Source organism: Rhinolophus sinicus, chromosome 8 (genome assembly GCF_057876585.1).
Source record: "Rhinolophus sinicus isolate RSI-liver-muscle chromosome 8, RSI-T2T, whole genome shotgun sequence".
Taxonomy (NCBI): domain Eukaryota; kingdom Metazoa; phylum Chordata; class Mammalia; order Chiroptera; family Rhinolophidae; genus Rhinolophus; species Rhinolophus sinicus.
Genome location: NC_142508.1, coordinates 74,292,285 through 74,307,555, shown reverse-complemented (window position 1 = coordinate 74,307,555; position 15,271 = coordinate 74,292,285). Strand labels below are relative to the sequence as shown.

Below are 15,271 nucleotides of genomic sequence, written 5' to 3'. Positions count from 1 at the left end.
ACATGGCTGGTTAGACAGTTCTAGCTTTTGGCAGGAGGTCTCGATTTCTTACCAGGTAAACCTCTACTTTTGACCACTTGAGTGTCCTCAGGATGAGGCATACGGCTTACCTCAAAAGTAAGTGACTTGACACAGGAAGTGGAGTACAGCGTAAGGAATAGAGCCAGTGGAAGTGTAACAGCCATATACGATGTCAGAGGGGTAGTAGGTTGGGGGAAGAGGTTATCACTCTGTGAGGGGTATAAATGTCTAACTATTACATTGCTTTGTACACCTGAAACTAATTTTTTTTTTTAAGACAAAGAATTTAAAAAAAAAAAAAGGAAGTGACTTGAGCAACAGCAAGGCCACAGTACCTTTTATGACCTAGTCTTGAAAGTCACACTGCCATTTCTACCACATTCCATTTGGCAGAAGCAAGTCAAGTCATGAAGTCTGGCTTACGTTCAAGCGGACAGGAGGGAGGAGTGTCAAGGTATCTGTGAACATATTTTTAAGCCATCACAGCAGGCAAAACAGGCTTTGGCAGCCACAGACAGCCCTTAGGCAAAGACATGCAGGTGCATCTGGAAGTCAGGCAGGCTGCAGTAATAACAGCAAAAGACAATGGGTGGGGCACCCATGGATCCTCTACAGGAAGAAATAAAGATAAGGCTATTTTCAAGGTAAGGAGAAATAGGCTGGACCATTTGACAGGAGGAGTTGCAAAGCGACATTGCAAAGGGCACGGAGACAGAGAGGGGTGAAGATTTGGGACATTTTAGGGATCACTCTGCTGTAACCACTAAGAAAGAAAAATACTGCCAATTAGATTATGATACCCCATCAATTACAAGATGTATCACAGTATGATAGACAGGAATACAAGAGAAAAGTACGTCTTAGAATCAACAAATATAGTTGAACAAAGACTGTCAGAGCTTCATATACACAACTGTTGCAAAAACAAACACTTCTAAATTCATCTTTCACCTTATATAGATGCCATTTAAAATTAAGCAAAGGTACTAGTACAATATGGAGTTTTAGGTTATTAGTCTTTACCAGGCAATGTCCCAGAATATTTCATCTCCCTGAGCCTCAATTTTCACATCTAAAATGTAGATAAGGTACTGCTTTGACTGTTCTCTAGATCAATTAAAAATGAATTCAAAATAGTTTTAAAGTCAAAATGTTATTGAGATGTAAGGTGCTGTGAATGTGCAGAAGCAGCTATAAAACTCAGAGGCAGCATGAAAGAAAACAAAGTTTTCTCCTTGGAAGCTCAAGAAAAACAAAGCCACCAATTCCCCATGCTGTTAGTCAAATTGGAATGATTCCTGCATTTTCAAGAAATGTCACTGCTTAAAGACAAAATGGGGAAAAAACGGGGAGGGGGAGGCCCGTGAGTATAGTCCTACAGAAGCAGATCTTGCACGTAAATGAAGGAAAAACCTAGTTGATCATTTTCTAGCCAGTTCAATAAACCCAGGCATAGGCGATCCACATACCTCATTGGCTGGAGCTCGCAAACCTGGTTATTGTTCACACATGGCCTTTTCCTAACACTGTCTACACACGCCAAAACAGAGACAGAACTTGGGGCTCTCAGCCAGAAAAACCCAGGCTGCCACTTGGGGAGTTGAAAGCTCCCAGTATAAAGAAATGACACACACCTGAGCAGGTCTGATATATATTCCTCTCTGCAGAGGGCAGTGGAATACATTCCTGGGCCATTCATCATGCTGCTAAAATTAGATCCTGCTTAGAAGGAATGATATATTACTGATTACATAATAAAGATAGCTATATTTCTCATGAGAAACAGAAGGGAGAGATATATTTAGGCATAGGGCAAATATATCCTTGATATGAAAAATGGATTCATTAAGTATTTAATCTTTATACCATTCCTGTGAAATAAATGCACACATACATCACACGTGTTTTAAAGTGACTTGATAATTAATATTGTTACACTTGAGAAAAATCCTGGCTCTCCATCGAGAAGTCATGTCAGGAGTCAGAGAATGCAGGTGGAGGCATGCCCCCGACCGAACTCTGAATGGAGCAACTTGGCTGCACTCAAACAGCCAAGCAAATCATCCCAGGAGCACGGAGAGGGTGAGTCGTGGATTTGCATCGTGATTTCATCTTATTTTGGTGAGGCCCAGTGGGAGTTACTGGGGCTTCCCTAAAGTCGACGTGCTGTACGTTTCAAAGGGTCACGGAGATGGCAGCTGAAAAGATCCTATGAACCAAAGGGCCTCTGTTACTTGAGCACAGCCTTCATTCTCCCCTCTTCACAAATAAACCTGCTCCCTCTACATCTCACTCAATTTCCTTCCCACAAAGGCAAATCTCACATTTTTAAGAACCTGTAGCCACAGAGGAGGCATTTCTAGATCCTTAGTGATGATATCCTGACTTAAAACAAACATGAGTGTGTTTGGTTGGAGTTTAAACAAACACAGATTTGTAGCACCTCAGGTGTCAAAGATCAGTAAAAACAAATAGGGGTGAAATGAAAGATAATAAGTCTAAGAATAATAGCTTGACTAGTAAATCAATCTAAAGATTATTTGAAAGAGATCATGGTTAAGAGTTAAATACCAACAGGCTACAAGGGGTTAAAAGCTCATCACTTGTATATTTATACAACAGGGGGGAAAAAACATAGGTTTTGAAGTCAGATGAACTTGGGTTGTTGTTCCAGCTCTGACATCTATTAGGCAAGGAATTAAACCTCTTCTGAGCTCTTCTTCCTCAACCAAAACCCTCCAAGCATACTGTGTGATGCCACACATAGCATCTAGCACAGTGCCTGGTCTGGAGTAGGAAGTCAACACACACGAGTTCCTTTTTATCTGCCTCCATCCCCATGAGGCCTGACTTAGATGAGCATGGATAGGTAATGCCAGACACTTTTTGTGATGAAAAATTTGCTTCCCTCTATTCACCAGGCTAGAGGTAAATTAAAGTTCTAGAGTTAACAGGAGCACATTCATGGAAAAGTCCCTCAGATAGCCAGGACAGGCCAGGTTCTGCTGCAACAAGAAATAACCCCCAAAGCTCCATGGCTTAAACACAACACTGGTTCATGTCTCTTCAGGCCATCTGTCCATGGTGGGTCAGCACGTGGCTGTGCTCAAGTCAGTCACATGGGGACCCAAGGCTCCACCATCTTTTGATGTTACCATCTTAACACAAGGTTGATGGCTCATTGTCAGAAGGAAAGAGAATGACATAAACAGAGCAGTGGCTCTTACTGCTTCCACAAGGAAGGGACAGATGACCCTTTCACTCATATTTCAAAGGGCAGGGAAGTACGATCTGCCAGGTTCAGAGAGTGGAAGCCCCTCTGCCAGAAGCAGAGGGATGAACTGAGCATGCCTAGCACAGTCAAGTGCCTAGGGGCTTCTGATAACCCCAACTGCAGGGACTGTAGCCACTGCATCCTGCTTCCTTTCCGGGGAGATGGCAACTTGGCAATGTGGGCTCATCTCATCCGTCTTTGCCAGGATCCAATCCAAGCCCGCTCTCTGCCCTGTGTGGAAGTCTGAAGTTTCCATTCGTAACCTATCTAAATAATCCGTGCACATTTCTCAAGTCACAAAAAGTACAAACTTTTAGGCGCTTCATGGTAATGTGATCCCAACTGCTTTTTTGTCACCGGGCACCCCTTACTTTCACATAAGATCAAATTGAACTCCCTGCATAGCTGATGTTCATACAATTTTTTGCTTCTTTCCCAGAAATGTTCCATCAATATCTCCCTTAGTTGCTTCCCATCTGTGGTTGACTGATTGCATTAATGGTTCCCATTTTTCACCCCTCCCCTGGATTCAGGCCCCTTGCCAAATGACTTTGAATGGCCTCTTGCTAACGAGGTGGAGTTTATTTCTCCATGATTTCGAAGGCCTTGTTTTTGACTGAGGAAAGTCTGCTGTGAGGGCACCGCTAGGCTCACTGGACACTGTGATGGAGATAGCAAGACCGGTTCCAGAAACGACAGACAGGTAGGAAGTGAGATCCTCAACTTTTCCCAGGTTTGGACAGATCCTCTGGATCACAACAGCTACCCTGCTCCCTCACTTTTCTCAAGAGTGGACCCCAGGCACTGTGCCCTTAGAAATATGAGTGAAAGGTTCGTCTGTCACTTCCTTGTGGGAGCAGTTAAGAGCCACTGCTCTATTTGTGTTGTTCTCTTTCCCTCTGACAATGAGCTATCAAACTTGTGTTAAGATGGTAACATCAAAAGAGGGTGGAGTCTTGGGTCCCCGCGCGACTAACTTGAGCACAGCCACCTGCTGACCCACAGTGGACAGATGCCACATATACACATTTGTGTTCACAAACTCACTTTACTTCCCTCCATTTCCCTCTCTGTCTTTTCTCCCGACCCTATTCCCCTCCTTCCCTCTTTCCCTCCCTTCCTCACTTACCCCTCTCTTCCTCACCTCTCTCTCTCCCCCATCCCTCTTATTATTTCGGTCTCAAGCTTTATCTCTCAGGGTTTCTTTCAATCTCCCATCTCCACTCTCCCTTCCTTCCTCCCTCTCCTGATGTCTACTCTCCCTCCTGCCCTCCCTCTACAGCCCTCCTTCTGCTCCCCCAGCCTACATGCACACACATATATTTTATCTATTATACCATATTTTTACTATGCCTTTTCTATGTTTAGATACACAAATACTTACTGTTTTGTTACAATTGCCTACAGTATTCAGTACAGTAACGTGCTGTACAGGCTTGTAGCCTGGGAGCCATAGGCTATGCCATAGAGCCTCGGTGTGTAGTGGGCTCTACCGTCTAGGTTTGTGTAAGCGCACTCTATGATGTTTGCACAACAACGAAATCACCTAACGACGCGTTTCTCAGAATGTATCCGTGTAGTTAGCTGATGCATGACTATAGACAAGGATGGGAAAACTTTTCTTTTTTTCTTTTTTTTTTTTTTTTAGAATAACTTTTTAATCTACTGAGTACACACACAAGTTATTTGGAACCTGTAAGGTGACCAGATATAGGCATTTGCCCCAGCCCAATTTTTGCATGGCCTCTACAGTAATGACTTGATTCCTTAAAAACACGGGGAGTATATTATAAGCCATCAGAGTACTTTACACTAGATTCCTTAATTAATTTTACAGCAGATCACAGCAGCATAACAATGACAAAACATTCGCTTATCAATATGTTTTAAAAATTTGTTCTCACCAAACCCTTGACAGAGTATTTACATGCTAAGGAGAAAATGAAAGGGAACGCCAGGACCCACCACTGACCAGGGCTTCTTTGGGTCTGTGCTCAGGGCAGGCTTCTTGGAGAAGGTGCCACCTGATTCCGGACCTGAATAAAGAGAAGGCGGCTGTTATGTGAGCATCTGGAGAGGAAGATTTCCAGACAAAGGGAGTGGAAAGAAAGCTCTGCAGAGGAGTCTTGTTTGACCAATAAGGGAAGGAAGTAGTGTGGCAGATTCAGGTGATGTCCCCGCGGTCCCTTATCCAGAACCGTGGGCCCCCAACCGCCTGAATAGCATGAAATAAATGAGGACTAGGAGCTAACGTAGTTTTAAAGACCCATGAACAAGCACAGCTGGTATTACAGACAGTATTCTGGGGATGATATTAGGCTCTTTGGTGTAACATTCATAAAGAGCGGAGACTGACATGGCCCTAGTCGGCTTTCCCTAAGAGTTGATACACAATAATCTTTTATTAATCCTATTTTAAATTTGTTACCATTGTACATGATCTCAGGAGACCAAGTGGAAAGCATACTATATAACTTCAAGGCATAAATGGATACAAAAGAAAAGACAATTATATGCCCAAATAAAAGTTTCTGCCTATTCTGTATTTTATAAATGTCAATATTATACACAAATGTTAAATAAGTATATGAAGACTATCTTCCTCTGGGTTTTTAAAAATAAGAATCTCAGGAGGCAGAGTTATAATTTCATATTTAAGTGTTCTTTCCAGCCCACATTTTCCAGACCTAACAGTTACAACAGGGAAGCCATGGTTTCGGTGGAGACAATGGATGTGGTGGTTGAGAGCATTGGGTGCGGGGCAGACAACTAGGTACACGTCCCTACTTTGCCATTTAATAGCTGTGTGACCTTGGACAAGGCACCTAATCTATTCAGCCCTTGTTTCAAAATGTGTAAAACGTGATAATTCTTTCAATTTCAAATTGTTGTTGGAACAAAAATGACATTCCTTAGAGAATGTAGCAGAGAGGCCCTGACACTGTCATGTGCGTCAGCACCGTCATGACCTCCTCAGAGGGCCTGGGCGTGTATAAGGATCACACACTTGAATACTCTGAAATGCACAACAAGGCAGGTTCAGGGTAAGAATGAGATTGTGGCACGGCGGCTGCCCTCACCCCAGAAGACTCGGAATGGAGAGCAGCCCTCCGCAGCTTTATCAATCAATCCTCTCTGACAATTCAGAATCCAGGGAGGACGAGATCTGCCTGTTGCCAGCTGGCTGGCTGTGCATTTAGCCTGGCCAGTCTGGCTTCTCATTCTTCATTATGAATTTGATAGTCATCTTAAAAATGGTTTCTGGAGAGAATTCTTCCTGAAACAGATTGTCACCTGGAAACTCATAAAGGATAACATCAATCCATAGACATAGGAAGCCAACTATACAATAATCACTTTGGAGAATCATAAAGATTAATGTTGTTCATGATGGAGAAAAGATATTCCACTTTAGGCAGATTTCTTATGCTGCTATCGGGGCATCAACATATACCCCCCTTTACCATTGGAAAGAGAGACAATGAGCGCATTAATCAGAAATAAGGGGATTTCTTGCAGGTAACAACTTGAAATATAAACTGAGAGATGAAAAGGATTCCATGATCAATACCTCATCTGCTAGTGAGGCTGCATCTTCTGGAATTCCACTGCTGTCTGTACCGAGATTCACTCTGCTTAGCAGCTTTGGACACTTCGTGGAGTGACTGATTGAAATAAGCACAACCTCATGCTTCCCCAGAAGAACCGCGGCCCTGTCTGGGCAACCAGTGGTCTTGGAAGACTCAGTCTTTTAGCCAAAGGGCGTGAACGTTGCCTTGTTGACGTCATTAAAGATGTGGTGTATCAGGATAACAAACTCTGTTCTCTGTTGGACCAACAAGAGATACAAGGTGTGAAAAACAGGCTGTTTTCTTTTAGCTGCTGCTATCGATGAGTAAATGATCTTATAAACACAAATTCTTAAGAGTGTAGCATGTGTGAAAGCACACTTAATAATCAAAACAGATGGATTCTGTAGAACAAACAGGCTGCTTAGTTTAGTGGGAAAAAAATAATGAACCGAGAGTGAGGGCCTGGGTTCAAGTCTGAGGTCAATTACCGTAGCTGAGTGACCTTTGGCGTGGTCATTTCACTTCTTAGAGTATAGATTTTTTTCATCTATAAAATGGGAATGGTAGTATTTATTTCAGGTTCCCCGTAGCATTGTGGTGGAAATTAAAACAGATAGCGTGTGTGGAAGTGCTAAGAAACTGTGAGAGGTACTGCTGTGTAAATGGTATTATTGCCTATTTCAAAGAATTATTGAACACCATATCCTTAGACCATATCAGCAAGCTGACACCTGACAAATGAGAACTCATTACTGTGTCATATCCCATTGTTGCTGGCTGCTTTCATCCTCAGCCCATAGGTTGGGCTTCTGGTTCCCGGTTAGCATAAATCCTTGGGAGAGGTCATTTCTCCAAAAGTAGGAAGGTTTCTAGCCCCCATCCCATCCCATCTCTTTCCACCTACCCTTATAACCAAACAAACGTCACTCAAAATTCCTAAAGCAAGAAAAGAGAAACATAGGAAGCATGCAGATACCCGTTTTAGGTTTCCCCGACTTTTGTCAAGATTCTGTACAGTTCTAAATGGCCACCGCCTCAACTCCTGAAATCCTGTATAAAATAACGATCTAGTCACCATTCGTTGAGCACTGACTGCAGGGGTGGCATGACAAGCTCTTGATGGGGGACATCTTATTTAATCCTTGCAACAAACATATGAAATACTGTTACTGCTCCTACTTGAAAGACTAGGAAATTGATACTCGGAGGTGCCCCATAACTTCCCCGAGGTTTCAAAGCTAGCTCGCAAGTGTCAGAGATGGGACTCGATCCCAGGTCTGCATGGCTCCAAAGCACATGGTCAGACCACTACCACATTAGGTTTTTCCTGAAAAATTGTTCCATTGTTACTGTTAGTTTTGTTTATAATCTAACCTTGGGATGGGTTAAGTAGCATACAGACTTCCTTCAGCATCAAACTACATTCTGTCAAATGATTGATTTTTCCATCCAACAATTATTTACTGAGTGCTTACTCTCTGTCAGATACTGCACTGGGTAGGGGGTGGTCGTATACTATGAATGAATCCAGTCCCTCAATCCTACAGAGCTTCTAGGTAAGGATAATGAATCAAATACAACTTTCTCTCTAAGGCATGTTGATGTGCATTGCATTAGGAAAGTTGCTTCAAGTTAAAATATAAAGACTCTGTTTATTGTTTATAAAAAGATTCACCTTAGGAATCCTTTATTTCAATTCATTCAATCAGTGAAACCATTAATATTTGTTAGGTGCCTATTAGAAGTCAGCTACTGTGCTAGTCAATCTAAAAATAATATTGCATGTATAAACCCTTGGTTTACTCACAGCTATTCCAGAAATACTAGAGAACACCTAATGTTAATATATGCTCATTCTCAGTGATCCATCCTGACGGGGAGAGAAGATGGTTGGGGTAAAAGGTATACATGTACCTCAAGAATTTGAGACTCTTCCCAATTTAAACTTTTACAAAGATCTTTTGAGCTTATAAACAATCCTCTTATTTTTGCTCTGTGGAAGACATATTTATAAGCATTACAATAGCTAAGAACTAGCATGCGAAAAAGGGGTCAAGGGAGAAGTGAAAAGCAGCATGGGTAATCCAGAAGCTAAGCAAACTCTTGAATAACATTATTGTTCTTAATGTGTGTTCCATGGTTTCTGAGCACCCAGATCAAATCAAACTTTCCTTTGTCTGAATGGTGATACCATTCGGTATCACAAAGCTTATTTTCAGATTTGTGGGGGCCTTCTGTTTGGAAGAGAAGGAAACAGCCCTGCATATTTCTTTATACCTTCACAGTAAACAAAAAATTGGGGGCATATAACAGGCACTAAATATGTACTTGCTGATTAAAAGATTAAGATTCTTGGAAAGGTAACAGTAATATATGAAGGACTGCAGAGAACAAAAGCAAAGATATTATATAAAAGCCATTATCTTCCCATTTGTGGAAAGAAGTTCGAAGATAGTGGTTAAGAAGCCAAGTTCTGTCATTTTCTGTTTCTGCATTTTTGGGCAAATTACTTAATTTTCTATGCCACAGTTTACTGTCATCTGTAAAAATGAAGATAATAAGAGTGTCTATATTGTAAAGGGATTGTGAGAATTAAATTAGTTAATATAAGAGCAGCATTTACAACACTGGCACACAATAAGTATATAATAAATGTTAGCTATTATTATTTGTGATTTTCTCTTATTTTTGAGAATGTAAAAGTCCATTAAAATGAGAAAATAAGAGATAATAGATTAATTCATTTCAAAGGTAATAGAAAATTTAGCCTTTGTCACCACTTAATTTAGTACTTTTCACCACATAAGCTTTACTTAAATAATGAAATTTAAATTTGACTTTCAGGTAAAGATGGCAGGTTGCACACATGCATCTATTTTCACTCCCTTCCAAGACCACTAAAATGGCAGAAAACAACCTTTTAAAGGAATAAACCCACATGGAGTTGGAGAATAAAGGAGGAGACAATGGCAACAAAATTTCTTCAGTTAGACCCTCACATACATGGAAACTGCATTTATAACAGTTCTGGCATTGATTATAGAACACTGGGAAAAGATGGAGTATGGAAGGAAAAACACAACAGAGCATCCAAGAGATATGGGACAAAACCAAAAAAATCTAACCTATGTGTAATTGGCATCCCAGGAAGAAAAGATAAGAAGAAATAATACGTAGAATTTTCTAAAATGAAGTGACAGATAGCAAACAGTTCCAAGACCCGCAAAGAACACCAAGCAGAATAAATACTCCCTCCCAAAAGGACCCTCACCACCATAGCATATCACATTCAAACTACTGAAAACCGGAGACAAAGAGAAAATTATGAAGGCTGTGGAAAAAGACGTATTCCATATAGAGGAACAAAAATTAAAATGAGAATCACAGTAAACTTCTCATCAGAAACTATGCAAGATAGAAGATAATGGAATGATATCTCTTGCTTCACCACAACAAAAGCTTATCAAGTCAGAATACATACCTAGCAAAGATATCTTTCAAAAAGGAAGGAGAAAGAAAGACTTTCCTGATCTCAAAACCAAAACCAAAATCAAATCTGAGTGAATTCATTGTCAGTAGACCCACACTTCAGGTAATGTTAAAGAAAGTTCTTCAGGCAGAAGGAATATAATAGCAGACAGAAATTTGAATCTACACAAAGAAAGTAAGAGCACTAGAAAGGGAATAACCAAACAAAGTTCAAAATTCATTTTTTTCTTTTAATTGTTCTGAAAGATAACTATCTAAAGCAAAAATAGGAGTATTATGTATTTATAGCATATGTAAGAATAATATGTGGCAAAAACAGAACAAGAATGGGAGAGAGGAATTGGCCATGTATTATTTTCCTTAGACATGAAATAGAATATTATTTAAAAGAAGACTGATTAAATAAGATATATGCGATAAATCTTAAGGTAACTACTACATTTTTTTTCCAAAAGAGTTATGCATGATAATCCAGTAGTGAAAATAACATTAAATCATAAAATATTTTCAGTTGAAAAGGAGGCAAAAGCATAAATGGAACAAATAGAAAACAGCTGGTTAGATGGTAGATTTTAATTCAACCATGTCAATAATCACATTAAATATAAACCACACTAATTCAAAGATAGATTGTTAGATTGGATAAAAAACAAAACCTAACTATATGCTGCCTACAAAAATACCACTTTAAATATAAAGATATAGATTGGTTAAAAGTAAACGGATGAAAAAAGATACGCCATACAGACACTACTCAAAAGAAAGCTGAAGTAGCTTTATTAAAATTAAAGTTGGCTTCAGACAAGAAATATTACCAATGATAAAAAGGGTTATTACATAATGAAAAGTGATTCAATTTCCCAAGAAGACAAAAACATTAATGATTTTATGCCTATAAATTCAACAGCTTAGAGCAAATGGACAAATTCCTTGAAAAGCACATCTTACCAAAATTACACAGGAAGAAATAGAAAAATGCAAATAGCTTTCTATGCATTTTCAAAATTGAATTCATAATTATAAACCTCATAGCAAAGAAAACCCCAGGCCCAGATGGCTTTACTCATAAATTCAATCAAAGGTTTAAGGAAAAACCAGAACCAGCATTACACAAACTCTTTGAGAAAATAGGAGGAAATACTTTTCAGTTGTTTTATGAGGCTAGCATAACCCTGATACCCTCATGAACCTGACAAAGACATTACAAGAAAAGAAAATTATTGACTGATTCCTGCATGAATAAATACACCAAGTCCTCAAAAAATATTTTAAAATCTTAACTTCAGTATTATATGAAAAGGATAAATGTTGTTAATAAATGGAGCTCATGTCAGGTTTGCAAGATGGGTTTCACATTATAAAATCCATACTTATAATTCATCACATTAACAGAATCAAAGAGAACACAAAATTACATCTCAATTGATGCAAAAACATTTTTGACAATATTTTACACCCATTCATAAAAAAAAAATTCTGATAAAAGTAGGAAAAGAAAGGAATTTCAGAAACCTCATATTGAGCATATATAAAAATCAACAGTCAATGTCATGGTTAATAATAAAATATTAAATGCTTCTGAGTTCACGAGTAAGCCACTCTCTCCACATCTATTCAACAATATACTGGAGATTCTAGCTAGTATAACAATGTAAGACATAAAAAAGTATAACATTTTTAAAAAGAAGCAAAAATGTCTTTTTTGCAGATGACATATTTAAAACATCTAAGACATCTACACCTGCCCCAAATAACTACAGGAACTGAAAAGTGAATTCAGCAAAGTCACCGGAATCAAGGTCAATATACAAAATTTAACTACATTTCAATTTTTACCAGCAAACAATTAGAAAGTAAAATTAAAAAGCAATTCATTCATAATCTAAGGAAAAACAAAAACTCCTCAAAAATAAATTTAAGAAAAGATATGTAAAACCTGCATTCTGAAAACTGCTACGTTTTGCAGAAAGATAATAAATAAGAAACTGAAAACATATTATGTACATATGGTTTGGAAAAACCATAAAAGTATCAACTCTCCCCAAGTTGATCTATAGATTCAGTGTAATCTCAATCAAAAATCTAGAAGGCTTTTAGTAGAAATTAACAAGCTGATTGTAAAATGTATATGAAAATGCAAAATACGAAGAGTAGTTAAAATAACCTTATAAAGCAGAACAAATTTGGAAGACTTATACTACCTGCTTTCAAGACTTGCTGTAAAATCACAATAAGATACTGTTTTGCATAAAGATAGACAAACAAGTCAATGAAACAGAATAAAATCCTGAAATAGATCCACATATATGGTCAATTGATTTTGAACAAAGGCACACACATGCGTACACACACTCAGTGGGGAGAGAAAGTTTTTGCAGCAAACGATGCTAGAACAATTTGACATTCATATTTACTAAAAAGAACCTCAGCCTCTATCTCACACCAGACACAAAAATTAGATTGAGACAGAAGGACTAAAGTAAAATCGGAAGCTATAAAGCTTCAGTGTTTTCTCAAAGAAAACATAGGAGCATATCTGCATGATCTTGAGGTTGGCAAAGATTTCTTTGACAGGATACAAAAAGCACTAATCATAAAAAATCATACATTGGACATAATCAAAGTTAAATTTTTCTGCTTATCAAATGACACGATTAAGAAAATGAAAAGCCAAACCACAGACTGGGGGATGTATTTGCAAAGCCTATTTCTGACAAAGAACTTGTTATCTAGAATAGACAAGAACTTCTACAAATCAATAATAAAAAGACAATCGAATAGCCAAAAACTGGAAACAGCTGGAACGACCACCAAGTGAATTTATAAACCAACGGCAGTGTACTCATACAAAGAAACACTGTTTGTAGTTAAAAGGAATACATTTTGGCATGATTCTCAAAGACATCGTTTTGAGCAAAAGAAGCCAGACACAAAAGAGTACCTACTATAGGATACCATACAGGAAGTTCGAGAGCAGGTAAAGCTAATCTATAACGAGAGAATATGATGATGGAAATAATAAGAAATAAGCAATTGCCTCGTGGAGGGGGTCGAACTGCAAAGGTGTTCGAGGGAATTTTCTGGGAAGATGAAAATGTTCCATAGCTTGATTGGTGTACAGTTATATGGGTGGATTCGTTTGTTAGAACCCATTGAACTGTGCATCTAAGAATGTGCCTCTCTCTCTCTCTCTCTCTCTCTCTCTCTCTCTCTCTCTCTCTCTCTCTCTCTCTCAAATAAATTTTATTGGGGAATATTGGGGAACAGTGTGTGTCTCCGGGGCCCATCAGCTCCAAGTATTGTCCTTCAATCTAGTTGTGGAGGGCGCCGCTCAGCTCTAAGTCCAGTTGCTGGTTTTCAATCTTCAGGTGCAGGGGGCGCAGCCCACCATCCCATGCGGGAATTGAACTGGCAACCTTGTTGTTGAGAGCTTGTGCTCTAACTAACTGAGCCATCAGGCCACCCCTAAAAATGTTCATTTCATTATACATAAGTTACACCTTCATTTTTTTAAAAAAGTAGTTTTAAAAATACCTTAATGGTTAAGTGAAAAGAGCAAGTCACAACAATATGCTTCCATTTGTATAACATTCAGAAATAGGCAAAGCAAAATAACCTATTTCTCGACTGTGAAATTATTTTCTAAGGAATCTGCCACAAGAGCTGAAAGTGGTTGCCTCTGGGGAGACTACTATTTTTCTCACACAACTAGGGACGATCTGACACTAAAATCCATGCATATATAACTTCAGTAAAAATAAAGACCACACACCAAAAAATCACACCCATTTGCAGGTTGGTGGTATTAGCTTCAATAGAGAATTGTTGACATTCATTTCAAAATAAGAAATTATTTCTGATGGGTGAATCTGGCAGAAACTTCAGGCCCTAAGTCTAGCAGACTGAGTCCATTTGCTGTTGGTTATATGATACGGGCCACCTTGTTACTAGCCAAGCATAAAAGACAGTGGGGGATCTCAGCACATCAAGTGTGACAACACACAGGAAAAGTGTGCATTAAATTAGCGAGTAAAATGGTGACAGAAACCCAATCTGTACTCCCTAATTACAAAGTCTCGCTTTCACCAAACGGACACAAATCCTAGGTCAAATTAAATATTGCCTAATTAACCAACATACACAAGAAGACCAGGGGCTCGGTGTTATTCAGTCGAATAAATGAAACACAAGGACTTGCAAATTCTCAGCCAACCCAGACCTGCCATCTCAGCCAACTGCTACAAGGTTAGGCCATTTTGTTTTCACACATCTCTCCTTTCAGGACTCTGCTTGTAATATTTACAGAAAAAGGCAATGCTGGTAAACAGTTTCACACAATGAGGTGTGAGAGTTGATAGGGTCCTATTCAAGCGCTGAACTCCCCTGATGAGCTGCCAAAAGTTGTTATGAATGGCCCAGTTGACAGGGTGATGACTGATAAAGGAAAAACAAACAGCTCAGGTAATTCATGAAAACACACAGCACCAAGACAACTCAAAGTGTCGAGTGACAGTTAAGATAATGGAATTTTGGAAGCTTTTCTTAAGGGGTCTTCTCTATACAATTATTCCGTTAATAGATTCTCCCTTAACCTAGCTGGATCTTCAACTTTTCCCACCGAATAACACTTATTATGATTGCTGGCAGAGAGGTGCTGGCCTTGACTTTTATACAATGGTCAGTTTTTCATACAATTTCCTCTTCCCCGAGCAGGATGAATTTTAGTTGAGGCCTGTGTCTGCCATTTAAAGAAATAAAATACCCTATTTCCATTTCTATTACTAGAAACATTCCAAAGCATTCTTCTTTCATTTCTCAACCATTTGCTGCAGACCTTTGATTAGAAAATAAATATTGGTTTACACACTCAGCTGCTAATATTCTAAAGAACAATTTAAATGTGCTGGAAGTCAAT

General features: G+C 39.0%; 1 long non-coding RNA gene across 6 annotated transcripts in view; it reads right to left on the bottom strand.

Moving 5' to 3' along the window:
* Positions 1-5,055: 5,055 nt before the first annotated feature.
* LOC109457116 (uncharacterized) overlaps positions 5,056-15,271 on the bottom strand; it is a 58,717-nt gene continuing 48,501 nt past the window's right edge. For 3 of the 6 annotated variants that reach the window (XR_016022092.1, XR_016022093.1, XR_016022094.1), the window contains exons 7-8: positions 6,867-7,121; positions 5,056-5,331 (exon numbers count right to left, since the gene is read on the bottom strand). This is a non-coding gene — a long non-coding RNA (uncharacterized LOC109457116). The remainder of the gene's footprint in view (positions 5,332-6,866; positions 7,122-15,271) is intronic. The other 3 variants (XR_016022091.1, XR_016022089.1, XR_016022090.1) reach the window with 3 other exon arrangements.